At 39.5% G+C, this 16,421-nt stretch overlaps 1 protein-coding gene across 8 annotated transcripts in view; it reads left to right on the top strand.

The window, feature by feature from the left end:
• Positions 1–16,421, top strand: part of PCDH15 (protocadherin related 15) — a 443,438-nt gene that overhangs the window by 147,037 nt on the left and 279,980 nt on the right. The window lies entirely within an intron of this gene.

The raw sequence follows: 16,421 nt of genomic DNA, 5'->3' as shown, positions 1-16,421 counted from the left end.
GAGATTGCAGCATGTGTTCAGGAAAGACACAAACTGGGAAATACTGCTGAAAGAAATACTCATCTGCGCAAATAATTTGCTCCTATGGTGTGTTGCTGGAATTGCTCGGTGTAAGGATAAAAGCATGCTGTGTTTGAGAAAGCATCAGAAAATATCATTAGATTTCCGAGATAATTTTTTCCCCTTCCATCAGAAGCTCTTATTTTGGCTTGTGTAATTTTTGTTAAAAAAAAAAAACCCAACACCCTAGTCTGAAAATGTAGATGCTTTTTTTTTCATGGTTCAGAATAAATATTTTGAGAACATGAAGAAAATGAGCATGTGAAGGAGACTTTGCTGAAAGTCTGATTTCCTCAGGCTTAAGGTATTAATAGATTTCAAGGGTTGCCAAACCAACCTTTATCAGCAAGCACTGATAATAAACTGTGCAAGATCATAATTAGTTTGGATGCAAAACAATAATCATATAAGAGGTATAGCAGTTGCCAATTGTGCTGTTACTGTTCTGCAAGTTTGATGGACTGTATGGATGCTTCCACACTTAGGTTGGTTCTACTTTCATGAAGTGTTATTTCTGTATCTCTTATCCCTTCTTTTGTAAGTGTTGTGTTACAGGTATGAGTCTCATGCATGGCTGGAGGGAAAATGCCCTCTCATTGAGTCACGAGGTTCAGAAAGGATCTTCATCCTTTCTAAAGACTCTCTCAGAGAGGAGTCTAGGTGCAGCTAGATCCAGTCCTAGTCTCAGACTTGGTCAGCGGTTTAGGTCTAAAGGATTATATGTGCAGCCACTCATCAGAGCCAACGCTTGCCTGTCAGTGCCCTGTTAAGGACTTTTCACTGGAACAGTTGCATAAAGTTGAAAAGAGAGATGATTTATTAAAGTGACAGATATAACAAGTTTGGAAGTGCCGTTGATAAATGCACTTGCTGCAAAGATCGAGCTTGAGTTAAGAGTTCAGCGCTTCTTGTTAACAATACTTTCCTGGGTAACATCTGATGTAGTCAGAAGCACAAGTCTTACCAAAGAGGCGTCCTTGCTTGAGGAGGGGAGAGATCCAGGTCCGTCGACCTGTCTGATGGCTGTAGCTCTCGTCCTCAAAACGGAGGATTCCAAATGCCAGTTTGTACTGATGGCGAGGTGGGACTAAGTCAGTTGGTGTGTGCTGACTGGCCCTTAGCAAGGACTGTCAGTTCTGGAAGGGACCCAACAGTTCAGCACAGGGCAGGAGATTCAGCACAGATGTACGGGGCGGGGGGGTCTGTTTGGCTTTTACTGAAGCAACACTGGGCTGTGAGACCCCCACCTCACCCCGGGTGTTACTCAGTTGATTTGAGTGTTAGGCTGCACCCGTCACGTCTGTTTTGTGAGAGAAGCATGTTGCTCAAGTCAAACCCCGCTACTCCCTGCTGACTCACGGTAGCTTCTGTAATCAGTGCCGCCAACAACTCTGGTGTGGTGCCAAGTATTTCTGATTTTCATAGTTTTCTATTGGTACGTCTGCAAGCACAGCTATGAGTTGATAACAGTGACAATAAATGAACTAGATTTTGTGTGTTTTACTGTACACAGAATAAAATAGCATGGAATAACTATACTAATAAAACAGTATAGACTGATATTTGTATCAGTCTGTCCATTGTAATCCACCACTCTTTCTGCTTGCTATCAAAATTGCCTGATTCGGTATTCTACTCTGAAACTGGTGGTGTGACTCTTTCTCTTTAGACACTGTCTTGTCAGTTTCTTGGAATTCTAATTCCTTTACCTCAACCCAATTCATGGAAGTTTATGCACAATTGTAGGTTACAAATGGTCTTGTAGATTTCTGTGAATAATAAAGTCCTTTCCTTATGCTTATTATTTCTGTAATAAAGCAATTCACAGAAAAATAAAGGATTTCTCTCTCCCCATGAAAGAAAATGCTTACCCTATCCTCATAGAAAGGGAATTCTAGGCAGTAATGTACAGAAGGCTTAGATGACTTTATAAAAAAAAAAGTTACACCCTACCTCCAAAACCAGACTATTACAGGTTAGTACAGAATGAATTTCAAAGACAGAAGCTCCTTTTCCTCTGTCCTGCTGTTGAGCTCTCCTGGCATTTGTCATCTGGGGTAGTTCCTCCTTCATTAGCCACTGCTGAGGCATCACCAGAAATTCCTTCATTCTCTAAAATTGCATCTCCCATTTTCTAAATAGATAAGTTTTCCCAAAATTACTGATTTTCCTCTACCTGTTATGAAGTCGCATATACACTTGATCTGTAGCACTCCATACCTCAAGGATTCTTTTTGCTTATGAAAATAGGACAGATACTGTAGCAAGAGTACAGTAAGACTGAATTACTGTTTAAACAAGACTTGTATCCAAATCTAGTTGAAGATACAAATTTAGGTTTGTTATTTCTGCCTAGGTAATGTTCAATGCTGGCTTTTCCCGGCCCTTCCCAGAAAATTACTTTCTCTTTCCCCTTTCTTGAGGCTCAGATTGCATTGTCTGTGGCTTTCCAACATATGCAGCTGGGAAACTAGAGCCAAACTTGGACGAAACAGTCATGTTGGGGCAAGATTCTGGAAAACAATGGATTTAATTACTCTGTTATTGAATGGGATGTACCAAGAAAATCAAGGTTTGCTTGCAATGCTCATTGTTTCCCTCAGGATACTTCCCTGCAGAATGTAGCACAAGCGGGTCAAGAGGATGGATAAGCATCAGTAAGCTGTCCTTTTTTTGCCTTCTTTACAAGGAGAAAACAGTTACATGTGGTTATTACAGTGCACCATAAATGCATAGGAAATACTAAAAAAAATAATTGCAGATAGCCATAGGCAATGTTTAGGTAGGCCTTTTATAATTTTAATAATTCAACTTTAACATAGAGGGTTATAGGCTTCTGCTGCTCCTCTCAGAACAGTATGCAAACAGGCCCTAGGTTGGCTCCAAATTAAAGGTGAAAACATTCAAGTCGTTTAATTCACACCTTCAGTGGCCATTGCCTGATCACAGTGTTCCCAAATAAATGCTTCATCTGTTTCATTATTTATAAGTCCTTCAGTGTTTAAAGTGTAAATTAGGCTTTTCTAAACAGAGAACCAATGAACCAATAAACCCTGATGTTGAATAATGGCTAAAGGAATTGGAAAGCAAACAAGATTTACAAAACCAGTTTTTAATATATATTTGTGATCTGAGACACTCTGAAATGTGCCCAGGAACTCTAAAACACATTGCCTGAATATATGGTCTTTCTGAGGAAACATGATGAATGGAAAGCTGTCCTGCACACCATCTCTGTGGGTGCTGTGCTGCAATGCTCATTTTGATGAAATAGTTTGCATTGGAATTCCACTGGTCAAAGACATCACCCCATGCACATGCCTGCCCCCTTGTTCTCAGTCTTGCTTGCCTGTATTAAGAGCTCAAGTCCCACTGTATTTTGTGCAATCCCAGTGATGTATTTTTGGTTAATTTTGAAATACGGGTTTCCATTTTGAGAGGCAAAACTAGCCAAAGTTTGGCATTTCCTGAATGTCAAAAATCTGTATTTCCAAATAAGTATTTTTTCTAGAATCAGAATGAAAATCAGAATGATAGTTTTCTGTTTTCTGTAGAATAGAAATAGAACTATGGTATCCTCTCAGAAAATGTAAATGAAACAGAACAACCTGTCTCTCTGAATCACATGTATCTTGTGCATAAAGGAGCTGATGTCCAGGTAGCAAGTATTGGTCAGGGAGTAGGAACCAGAGGACCTTTGCTTGATATCCATCTTCCAAAATCCTGAGGCTTATCTGTAGGGAAAGAGCCAGGAAATCCTGGTTGCTCCAACTTGACTGTTCCCTCCTACGTTGTTTTGGGGATTTGCAGGTTCTCATATTTGGCAGGGGGAACCTAAAAGCCTGAAGATCCCTGGCAGCAGCGCTTCCTACGGGTCACCCTACCTTGGAGTTCAGGAGGCATGGGCTCACTGTGGAGATCCCCATGCTCTCCAGTGGATTTTTGGGTCAGATTTGGCATTTGAGCTGGTCCGAGGTGACACCACAGGTGTCAGCTCAGGCTCCTCTGTGTTCTTGGTGCTTGTAGGCACAGAGAGCCTGGTCTTGTATTCTCAGCAACCAAGACAGTAAAAAATGAAGCAGATCTCTGATGAAAACCTGTTTGTGTTGAAGCAGCATTTGTCAAACCTGACAGAGAATGTTTCCAGGAACTTAAAAATAGTGTTATCAGAAAATTATCAGTCAGGGATCTTGAGAGGAAACAGAGGCACTGCAAATACAAATGTTATCACACCTGGTCTGTAGTTGCCTCAAAAAAAAAAGTCATTGTAGTCACCACTAAGTTAATTCAGGAACACTTCCAGTTTTCAACAGAAATAGTTTTCAAAGTTGCATTTCTTTCAGCCTATACGTGCAAATTTGTCTCATTTATGGACTGGTCAGTGTACACTATGTAAGTGCTGGTGGTCTCAGTTTCTGATTTTAAAATCTGGCACATTTGCACTCAGTATGGCAGGTTGCAGACGTAGTTTGAATGCATTCAAAGGAAGAGACAGAACCTCTTGACTTATGGAAGGGTTTGGGAAGAGAAAGTCCAAAGTTAAAGAAAATGAACATAAATTTAAAGGAAAGTGCTTGGACTTGTGGGTTGAATGCAATGTCACAGATTTGTGTTAGATGAAGAAAAAAAGCAGGTGATGGAAACTGCGGTGTGCTCGCAGGTGAGGAGGTCTGTTCATGGGTTTGGAGAAGGAAGGTACCAGCAAGGAATGTTTTGCGGGTGGCCTTTGCAGTTTTGTGCAAAGTTCATGAGAAAATACCCTGTCTTTCTGCTGAGTGCAGATGCCACTGGTCCATTTTACTCTACAAAACACATTTCCGCCCAGAAGTGTTTTGCAGGTATAAACTCTGGTCTCCTAGATACTGGGACTTCCCAGGCACATGGCATAAAGCTGGGACTCAGTTGTGAGCACATGGTGACTTTGCTGTATCTGAGATGTGTGTGTCTGTCTTAACTATGAGGAGCTGGACCATGTTACACAATCTGCAATGTGTTGTGCTAGAAAGTAGCTTGCATGTGTGTCCTGGGCTTCCACTAACGTCTCTGTAGTCATGTAGCTATAAAATTGGTTTTGCTTTTTCCTGGCTTGGTACCTACTTGGCAGATGAAGAAGAAATACAGCACTTATTAATGTTTATTAATAAGGTCTCAATAAAATAAACAGGTCTGACATAGGAATAAGATGCTTTTGTGATAATGTTTAAATGGGAAGGCTTGAATATCCCTGGGAAGATGACTCCTTTTAAATGCAAATATTTTTGTTTGCAGGTACCAAACTTAATAATTGATGCACATAATCAGAGAATTTGTGTTCCCAGAAGTTCTGGCTGGGAATATACATGAACTTTGTGAATATACATACTTCTCCCCAGAGTAGCAAAATAAACCCAGGGGTTTTCAGCATGGCAAGGTTACTCTCAGAAGTGATAACTTTCAGTGCAAAAGCTAGTTCATAGGTACTGTGGCAAGAAACTTCCATTACTTTGGGGTAATTTTTACCTTGGAAATTGTGGCAGAACTTTGCCATTCCATAACTTGGAATTGTGTAAAGATTCACTCCCTTGTGCTCCAAGGTTTCCTTGTACTGATTCTCCCTTAACTCTAAGTGTTCAGTAAGGCAAAGACTAACATTCCGTTTGTGACTGTCATAAACTGGGCCAAATTCAGGAAGAGGTCCAATATGCGAATGGAAGTAAAACTTGCTGATGTTTCTGCTGTCTCTCTACAGGATCATAGAATAAAAAACTCTTAGTCTGTTTGGCTCCAAGAGTAGGTTAGGGTTTTTTTCTTATGAAAGTTTGTCTGATGTCTTCCTAAAGGTATCCGGTGCTGAAGGTTTCCTTTTCTTAGAAGCCTCAAAATATTTCCTGGGTTTAGGTGAGGAGCTTGTCTATCTGGCTCTTTTTCCAGTTCCTGAATCCAGGGCTGTCAGCCATCTGTTCTTACTGTCTGACTTGCCTTTCCAAGCTCAGACTAGTTTGTTCATTTGCTTTGTTTTTAGACAAGGATGTTGTGTTTGCTCTTGTTTCTGTTGTACAGCATTGTTTTCCTTCTTTACAACCCCTTTAGTAATTTTGAAAGCATTTTCCCTTATCATCTGATTCTGATGAAATGCAAGGATAATTCCAATGCTGTTTTTTATTTCTCACAACAGAGTTTTCTAAGTACAATAAAAACTTACAGGAAACTTACTGGTGATAATGTGCTTCCTTTATCAAAGTAAGTGGACTAAGTTGCTCCAATTCCAAATTGCTTCATCCCTGAAAAGCCAAATGCAGAGTGGTTGCATTCTGCCTGTTTATACATAACCTTGTTGTTGTGCACTGCATCTTAAAAATCTAAATCACGTTCAAGAATTGCTGTTGCAAAGGTCTTCTGGGAAGTGAGACAAGAAACAAAGTGTTTGCTGGAATAGCCCAAAGACTTTTTAACTCACTGCTGACTGTAGTATGTGCATTTTTATTTTCTGTGCTGTATGGTAACAGGAGGGATATTTTCTTTTTTAAATATTCCCAGCTATTTTAGCCTATGCTTTGGGTTTGGTTGTTTTTTGTTGTTTTGTTTGTTTGTTTGTTTTTTGGTTTTTTTTTTTATTTTTTGTTTTTTTGTCTTGATAGCCTTTCCATTGTGTGTGTGGTACTTTATAAGGTAACATTTTTGTTCATGGTCATTTACTTTGTGTCTGTACATGTTGTCTAGTATGAGAGCACTGATTTGGGAATATTTTTTTTGAGAACAGGCAGCTTTTTGTATAGATAATGGAGAATATTATGTCAACCTTAGCAATCTGTTTCTGTTCCCATTTGCTAAAACAAAAAATAAAAGGGGAATCCCACAATTCATGGTCTTTCAAATTTTTATTTCAGGAAATATTTTACTTTTGTGGGGTTGTCAGAGACTCAGCAGCCTACTTGGCAGATGAGCAGGCAGTCTGGGGGCCAGGGGGGCTGCTGTAAAAGCCCCTGGACCACTGCAGAGGTCCTTTGGGCTGCCCTGGATCCAGCAACCTTGAGCTCTCCTCCAGCTGACTGGGGAAATTCTGCTGCTCTGCATAGCCATATCTGCTGATTTGGAGAGAGATCAGTTTATGAGTTTTTCTTCAGTTAGCAGGTTGATGTGTTTTGAACATATGCATCATTAGCTATTTGGAAATAGTCCCTTGAGCAAAATATAATTGATGTCTTCTCAATGTATGCAGTTGTGAGCTTTTAAAAGCTTTTGAAGAAGAGCCTGTGTGGTTTGTAAATGCCTCTAACGTCCTTTTTCCCTGCAAAGCTAGTAAGCCTGCAGACAAGGGAGATCTGGAGCATTGCCTGTTGGCCTCTGCTGCAACCAGGGCTAGGTGATCTTTGGTCTGATCTTGTACAGGTATTTGCGTATGTAATATTATATTATATTTATTTATAAATTTTATCAAGTATGATTTTTTTGTGTTAAAAACAATCCTTTGTAAATTGTGTTTTATAGGGGTTGAATTTTTACTAGCAATTCAGTGTAAACTTTTAGAAACATTTTGAAAAGAGTGATTTTATTTCCCTTCTGTACCATTCAGAGTTTGAACTGGTTCAAAAGAGTTTGCAAATGTTAACGTGAATAGAAAATTTTCCAAGGAGAAATTTTTGAAGACTGAAATAGAAAAAATGATCTCCTGTAGGGGAAAGATATTCACTTATCTCTCACCTGTCTCTCACAGACTTGTTATGCTTTGCCACTTTCAATGCAGAGCATTGTTGGACATCTAATAAAGGACTTTGCAGACCATAGTCTGATCCCATAAAAGCATTCCTGTGGTCCCATGTTGCAAAAATGCTGCTAAATATAGAGAAAATCCACCTTTGATATTTAGAGGCTTTGTTCAATGATGCTGGTTCCTGATCCCAGTGCTGAGTGAAAGGGAGGGCAAAATGTGAGAAGCAGAAAGCTCTAGAGGGAAGAGGGGTGATGGAGGTGTGTTGCTGTGCGTGATGTGGGTGGGTAGGCACAGCAAAGTGCATCTCCCAAGCTGGATACAGAAAGAGAAATGAAATATTGGCAAGGCCTCATGTAAAGGTTCCTTCTGCTAACCCCCTTTTTGGTTTAAGGCTACTGGAAGAGGGCCTAGGAAGCAGCCAGTGTAGCCATGTATCCAGTGCTCTGGGGAGGGAGCTACATCTCATTCCAGCTTACCTTAGATTGCTGCTATAATAACCAAGAGTAGGACTCCGGATTTTGCTCTGTGTAGTCTGTCATGGTATGGTGGAGAAATGTAGTCTGTTGAGATCCAAGAAGTATAGTTAATCTTTTGGTAGAGGTACTGGATTCTGTTGAGGCATGGAGAAATAAAATAATGGTATGTTAAAAATCACAAACCTGATTTAGTCCTTGGACGCTGGCAAGCTTTACCTACGTAATTTAGGTTTCACAGCACTAAGAGGCTTCTGTCAGAAACACTTGCAGAAGAACACAAGAGCAATGTCAGTGGCCTCAGCATGGGGCCTGGTGGTGACCTTTCCCCAGTGAAACATTAAAGCAGGGAACAGGAGGACGTTTCTGTGAACCAAGCAATTATCTTGCTGCTGCAACCCTGAGCATTAAAAAAAAAAAAAAAAAGTTGTTTTTTAAAAAGGATTTCTGAAGAAATGTTTTTCTGTTTTAAGCCTTTAGAATTCATTGTTTTCGTTTTTTTCTCCTAACTGTGTAAGGAAGGATGGAGTGCTTGTTTTTGTTTGAGGTGCTCCTTTGCTGTCATAATTTTACAGGATGGCGCTTTGTACAGAGTAATGTATGACCTGGGGCTTAGACTAAGCTTGTAACTTGTAAACTCAGTCCCCAGCCAGACCCCTGTCTCCCCAGTCCTCAGTGGTATTTGTGTTAGGGCAGTGTCGTCCCTGCAGCCTGAATTCTTTTCTATATTCCTGCTCTGTCCTGTGGCTTTTCAAAATATCTGCTCCTCTCAGTGCCGCTCTGTGACCCAAACTGTCTGCTTCACTTCTTTTCCCTGGACATCCATCTCTGTCTTTTCACACTTGCTCTTTATCTGTTCACCTCTTGCTCACCCTCGGGGAGGGGGGCGAGATGTGCACGGGGTGTTACAAAAAATTAATCTAGGTTTATAGACCTAGAAAGGCAAGTACTGAATATTTAGTGAACTTAGTAGTTAGCATTTGACCATCATGCTTTCCTCTTCTGGTTTCTTTTCATCCTTATTTGTTATGTTTTGATATAGAGTGTAAATGCCATGGGTCAGATTTTTCAGTCACATTTGAATCATGTGTGAAGTACACAAGTGTTTCTATGGCTTTATGGGACCCTGGTCCCATTATTTGTGAACATGGAGGGAAGGTGGGGAGAAAGGACCATGATTCTAAATGCCCTGCATGACAGGCATACATATAATCTGAACTGATGGTGATCCCAGAGCTGCTGCCTTTCCCCACTCAGGACCTCCCTCTACGATGTCTTTCCATCATCTTGCTGCATCACTTCAGCCTGGGGCAGGCATAGTTAGTGCTAGGTCTCTGTCTTCATGCTGGCTGGGAAGCACTAAAACAAGAAAATGGGTCACTCTACAATGGGCCCACACTGGTACTGTACGATGCCTTCAGGACAGATCTTTTCCCCATAGTACACAAATTCTTACAGTGGCTCAAGGTGGGAATGCAGAAGGTCCATGTGGGAGGACTAGGAATAAAGCCTTAAACCTGAACTTGTCAAATTCCTAGTTTGGCCCAAATAATGGGCTGATTTTAGTTATGCTCTGTAATTGCTTGGAGACTGTGGCTGCACGTGGAGCAGGATGGGAGAAGATGGGCCAGAATGGCAGGAAAACAATCTTGAAACAACCTTGGAAACTTCTTAATGCTCCCTACTGATGATGTGAGGATGGAGAATAGGAAATATGTAATCCAGGAGGAAGCTTTGTAGAATTATCCTATTTTTGTGTATGAATCTACAGCGTGGATCTAAGTAAGTTCATGATAATGTTGAGGATTTGCTTCTGCAATAAGTTTTTCATTTTCCATTGACTTCTAATTTATTGCTATTTAATCCATCCTATTCTACAGACATACACCTTCAAATGTAGAAAGACAAGTTTGTGATCCAGGTTTAACTATGAAAACTCTGTAGAATATAAAAAAAAAAAGCAACTGCCATTTCAACTGATCCATCTAATGCCTTTCTGTAAGAAAATAATCCCCATTTTCAAATTGCTTTACAATCAGTGGTGGGCAGAGGAAAGCAGTACAGAGATACAGGTGTCTGTAATGCACGTCTGCTGTGCTGAAAGAAACCTGGCATATTGCATGCTGTGTAAATGTTGCTCAGGAGTCATAGAGTAGAGAAGCTAGTGGGTGTGTGCAGGTACAACTCAGGTTCTGCAGCATATTCTTAACAGTCCTGAGCAGACAGAGGTGAGACTGGCACATGGAGAGCTTCCTGAATATGTCTGACGTCGCTCTGCCTGCTTTGGTTTCTTCAGCTTGACCAACAGAAAATGCAAGCACAGAGGCACCAATGGGAATGCCATTTACCCTTCGGCAAAAGGTTTATAACCACTTGGCCCATCCGATATCAGGTTTCCCAGCTCCAGTGAAGATGCCCACCTGCACATCGGCCCAGCTGTTGCTCACTGTCAACACCACCAAGTCTGAGCTTGCCAGCCTGCTGCTGTTCAGAGGTGCTAACTTCAACAGCTCTCTACAAAGCAGGACTTTCTCATTTCTTTAGGCTCCCTATTCTTGCTATCCTTGTTTGGTTGGTTTTCATTTTTTTAATACACTAGGTGTGAAAACACTTCGTTGCTTTAGAGTGCAAAAGTGATGAGTTTCCTTCCATCTGTTGACAAGTGTAGGTACTTGCCCTTACTGAAGCTCGAAGAGTTAGAGAAGCATATGTATATATAGACATGCCTTTTAAGTACCAGGGTTTTTTTTCCACTTGTCTTTTGGACAAATGAATAAGTAATATGCCATGTTGCTCATTTAATGTACAGTGCATAGGATATCTGATTCTTTCTTTCCAGATGGGTACCATGCATAATTCTCCCTGGCTAAATACCACCAGCTGAACAATTCACAACTGGTGTTCCAGGGTAGGAAATACCCTGTGTGTTTAATATAAATTCCCTGACATGTTACACAGACTTGATTAATATACTGAAATGAAATATATATTCTATGTTAACATCAGAATGTGATTTTTAATTATATTTTATATTTCTATAAATATATTTTAATAGATTTTTTAATATTTTTAAATTATATTTAGTCTTCTTATACATCATACAGCTGAAGTAGCTGCTAATATTTTTTGGCAATATTGGAGTTAATCATGCTGTTGAAGGTCAGTTTATCTTTTTATCAACTTTGAAAGTAAGAATTAAAAGTTTTAGACTGCTATGGAAGGAAGGATAAGTACATTTGGATGATACAAAACTTTGGGGCTATACTTCTGCCTTGGCTTCAGACTTCTCTTTAGGCTTTGGCTTCAGCCCTGTAGCTTGCTTGTGAATGCTCATGTGCTTCTGGGATCTCTCACAATTTTCTGCACTGAACACAGCTGAAGCTGAACACAGCCCATCTAGTACTTAGCATGTGGGAAGCTACATGCTGTCATTGTGTACAAGAGCTTTGTTTGAGCGTAAGGTCTGTCCAATTTGTGTTTTGCATGTCTGCAGAAATACAGCTTTCTACATTTGTTGCATTAAGGTATGTCTCTGATGTCGCTAGGAGTGACCATCCATGATGTATGAAGTCCTTGGGCCCACTATTGGGCACAAAGTTGAGCTTTTGCCAGGTGCACCCCTTTGATATTGTCACTGGGGAGATGGGATGTGCTCCACATGCCTTGAGCTCAGTAACTGCAGAAAGAGAAAGCGTAGATGCCTTTTAATTCCTAAAAGTAAAGTGTTGCAGGTATCATTCTGCCAGAATGCTGTTTTCTGAGTCATGTGCCAGCATGTTATTCTCAGACCAGTCGTAATTCAGTCACTCTTTAAAAAGGGCTTTACCAAAACATTCAAGTAAAATAATCCCAAGATGTGTCTAAATCATTTAATAAGTGGGTCCTCACTGAGTACTATGCGTCTGCTGTCTTTAGTAAAGCATACATTGCAAATTCCATATTTCATGGCTTTCGCACACAAGTCCCTCATAATGCCCTTCCCATAGAAAGATGAGCTGCTGTGGAGACTGAACTGTAAAAAAAACAACTTTCCCTGTTATTTCATCTTAATGAAGATTTTCATCTTCTGGATTCCTCTTGAAGGAATAGTTTGGTGTAGAACTATTGTTGTAGTATTTTCAGCACTCTATAATTTTTATTTTTGTTGTCCTGTTTTGTAGCTACTTGTTGAATAATTCCCAGCAAGCTCCAACATAATTTCTGAGTAAATGTCATTATTTTTAGAAAAAAAGATTAGACCTGAAAATAATAGCTCTTTACTTTCCTGTGCAGTCTGGTGGTTTCTGGCTTTTTATGTTTGTTTTTTAGCCAACAGCTTGCTTGACTTTGATTCCTTGAGGTTTATTCTGTACTAATCCCTTGAAAATGACCAAGATGTTTTATTTCCACAAAACATCTTGGTCATTGGTCAGGCTTCAGTTAAGGTGAAAAAGCAGCCACATAGTCCTGGTCTCCACACAGGACAAAAATCTGTTCTTATAATCTATGTGTGTTCATGCACAATCTAACTTTCAGATCAGTCTTTTTTTTTTAATTAGACAAGAAAAATATCACTAATTACAGTCCATGGTGTCCTTTTCAATGACTCATGCACACAGGACAGAAGTGCAGGGAACAGTGCTGAAATAGGATCAAAAATCTGGGTGTTTGAATGTAACTTCCCAGAAGCTGTGTAAAAGAAACGTGCATCTACATGGGCCATCTCTCTTCTCACCATGAGTGGCAGCATCCTATTCAGGTGCCTTCAGCAGGCTTTGACCAACCCATCATCCCTGACCTGTACTGTAAAACTGAAATTCTAATATAATTACAGAAGGAGGAGTGTAACTTTCATAACAAGGTAAAAGATTTCACTTCAGCTAGAGCGTTGTTTAAGCTTCTGTTTGCACAAAAATTTGTGAAAGCAGTTTTTTAAACTTACTAGATTGGTATATTGCAAATATAAAGAATGTGTTCACTTTTGTGCTCAGATGTATGGGTAACTCATATTGAATTGCATATATTCAGGTTTATTGTTAGTAGGTTACCTTCCTGGAATTTTAGGCCAAGGACAGAGGCAGGATCTAGGGAAAAAAAATTTATGGATATCTAAAGGGGGGAAAAAAAAGACCCACAATGTCAGATTCTTCTAGTAAATTAGAAGAATAATGTATTAAGGATGGCTCTTAAAGGGCTTATTTGCAAACTGCTGCCTCTTGAGAGAGTACAAGAGCCTCATGAACATCTGAAGAAAAATCAGTCTGTTTTTAAGAACAAAAGAATTACTGAATCAAAAGAAACCAAATAGAAGTGCTTTGTTAAATCAAGCAGATAGCTGTTACAGAGTGCAACAGAGAAAAGTTGAATGAGATGCAGAATTCAAAGCGGTGAGGTCATTTAAGTAGCAGTGTTTACTAGAGACACTACGAAATTCATCATCACGTCAAGATTTTAAGTTGATTACTTCTTTTAAAGTATGTAGTTGCAGTCATTTATTACCAGGTTCATTAAAAAATAAAGTTATTTGAGCTCTTTAGCCCTTTCAAAAGACTGAGTTTGGCAGAAGTCAACCCTTTAGAAACTAGGCAAGGGAGGATGAAGCCTCCATGGACAAAGAGCAACGAACCACGGTGTATGTAGCCTACACCGAACCGAAGCTGCCTGCAAATGCCAGGTAGTAAAATATTTGGTGTATGTCATTGTAAGGACACTGTTACAACCACTGTTGACTTCTTTTGCAGCACTTTCCTCTCTATGTAGATGTTGCAGTCTGGAATTACACTTCTTTTTTTTGCAATCTTTAATTTGTGGAAAGTGCTTCTGGTATTAAACCTCTTGTATCTTGCCACTTCCAAATGCCCACTGCCGGGAGGAATTTTTATGTCTTTGCGGTATGTGTTTTTTCCTCTGATTACTTGTATGCAGTTCATGGAAGGGTAATCACTGCCTTCACAGGGGTGTGGCCCTGTGGCCTATTTTATTAGCAGCCAGAGCTCTGCCATGATTATTGGTCTGATTCCTTTAATGTTGCACGTGCTGGGTTTTTCTACAGGCGGTGTGACTGTGAAGTCCAAAAGTGATTTCCCTTGCTACTGTTACTTCAATCAAGACTACTAATGTTAGATTATATTCATAATCTTGAGTTTTGTAGAAACCAGGGACCAGTTTTCATTACAGGACAATATTTTTAGGTTTTTAAAATAAATTTCTGAGGAGAGAAATAAACCCTCTTTATATGTCACAATTGTTTTAAGCATCTAAAAGTGTTGTATTGGTGGACTGTTGTGGTAGTTCTGTGTCCTTGTAACTTGTGCTGTGATGCCCCTTTACTTCTTCTGGGCTTATTAGTCTTCCAAATGGGAGAGGAGAGAAGCTGTTGTCGCTTTTTCCCTCCCCTATTTCCTAATTACCCCCTGTAGTATATTTTTCTACTACTTTCATAACCCTCTCCTATTCCCTTTTCTGTGTCATTTGGTTACTTCAGTTGCCCCAGTTCTTCCACCCTTCAAGTTCCTCCTTTTCCCAGCCAGAATTTGTATGTGTAATATTTTCTATAAACACCACCTTATAGATTTGCTATACACAGGTGGTCCTTCCTGAAACACCTATTGCTGTGCTGTTTACAGGTGAAAACTGCTGATCTTTATTTCCCTTGAGAGCCATTTGAATGGAGGTATAGAGCCTTCTGTCGGGATTAGTGGTAGTGAAGATGTAGCCAGAACTTAGACTTTGCTTTCAGATCTGAACAAGACTGGAAAAAAATCAAAACAACTGAAGCCATTAGAGTGATTGTGTGGTGGTATCTTGCACGTTTTTTTTTTTCCAAGGAGGCTTTTCTTGGGGCACCTTTTGTTCAGATTACGTCAAATTTGGATTGCTGACTTTTGTTTGCATTATAATTGAGGCACAATGATGAGTGCAATACACAGATAATGGTGAATTTTGTAGATTTTAGAGAAATAGGTGATGAGGCATAAACACTTTGAACTGTCACATGCTTGGTAATCAGCTTGGTTTTCCTGATGAAATCCTCTTCACATTAAAACTGATGGTAGTCTCCCAAAATCTGTATGGCAGTTCAAGCTACTGGGTCACAGTATAAATGTACAGAATGTATTGCACAAGAAATTGTGCTGATAGCTATAAAACACATGGGTAGCAACTGTGTTTTCCATGTGGCTAAAAGGGCATTGCTCTTCTAACTTGAAACAAGTCTTTGGTGCAGAGTTATGGGTGTTTGGCAGTATTTTTTCTTGTCATTGCTATTGTGTTATAAAAAAAAAACAACTTACTGTGGTGTTTTCCTCAATAAGACTGTAAACCATTTTGCTGTGGTTAAGAGCAATGATTAGTTTTGCTAATCAGTTTTTACAGAAAAAGCATCACCCCAACTCAGAACCAGTCCCCCCAGATGAATATATTTATACAGGCTCATCGTTGTTATAAAGTGGTGTAAAGAAACTTTACTCTGTTCTTTGGAATAAATTATTTGGGCTCTTAATACAGGAGGTTGCGTGATAAATATTTTTAATGTAAATGTTTTGCAGCTAGTGACATTCACAGATTTTCTTCATAACTATTGATGAACTTCAGCAAAGATCATTTCTTGTAATATTCCATTATGAAGAAAATCGTGTAATGTTAATTTTTTTAGAAAAATGAAATCTTAGAGAGTGCTTATAAATATCATGCAAGCAAATCTGAAACACTGGAGTGCAGTGTTTAGGGTAGTTAGTAATGCTTGACATTTGGAAAGTTTTACACAATAAACTATGTACATCGTGTGAACTGACTAATAGAGCTGTTAGGCAAGGCTTTTAACTGACAAGATGGGTCAAAAAAGAAAAAGAGCATGTTCTATATGTTGGATAGATGGCTGGTCTGATTAAGTACAACCTTTGTCTTGGTAGACATACTTTTCATGTCTTTTATGCTGCAGAGCAGTAGTTTTCTGTTGCAGAGCAACAGAAACCTTTTTTTTCCTGAAGAGCTTAGTGTAACTTCTTTTTTTATCCCCTCACCTTGATATGTCACTCTTGCTGTAGAAAATTTATTCTGGTTTTGGTTGTTATTTCAGTTCTTTACTTTATTTGAGGTGAGATTGGGTGATGATTGCTCAATGGAGAGGAAACTCATAATGTTAAATAGATAGCTGCATGTGATGGGTCTCATCATCAATTTAAATTATTGTGCACTGCAAGTGCTTCTTCTGGTCATGT

This window comes from Falco biarmicus, chromosome 9 (genome assembly GCF_023638135.1).
Source record: "Falco biarmicus isolate bFalBia1 chromosome 9, bFalBia1.pri, whole genome shotgun sequence".
Lineage (NCBI taxonomy): Eukaryota > Metazoa > Chordata > Aves > Falconiformes > Falconidae > Falco > Falco biarmicus.
The sequence above is the reverse complement of the archived record's forward strand: the minus strand, read 5'-3'. Positions and strand labels throughout refer to the sequence as shown.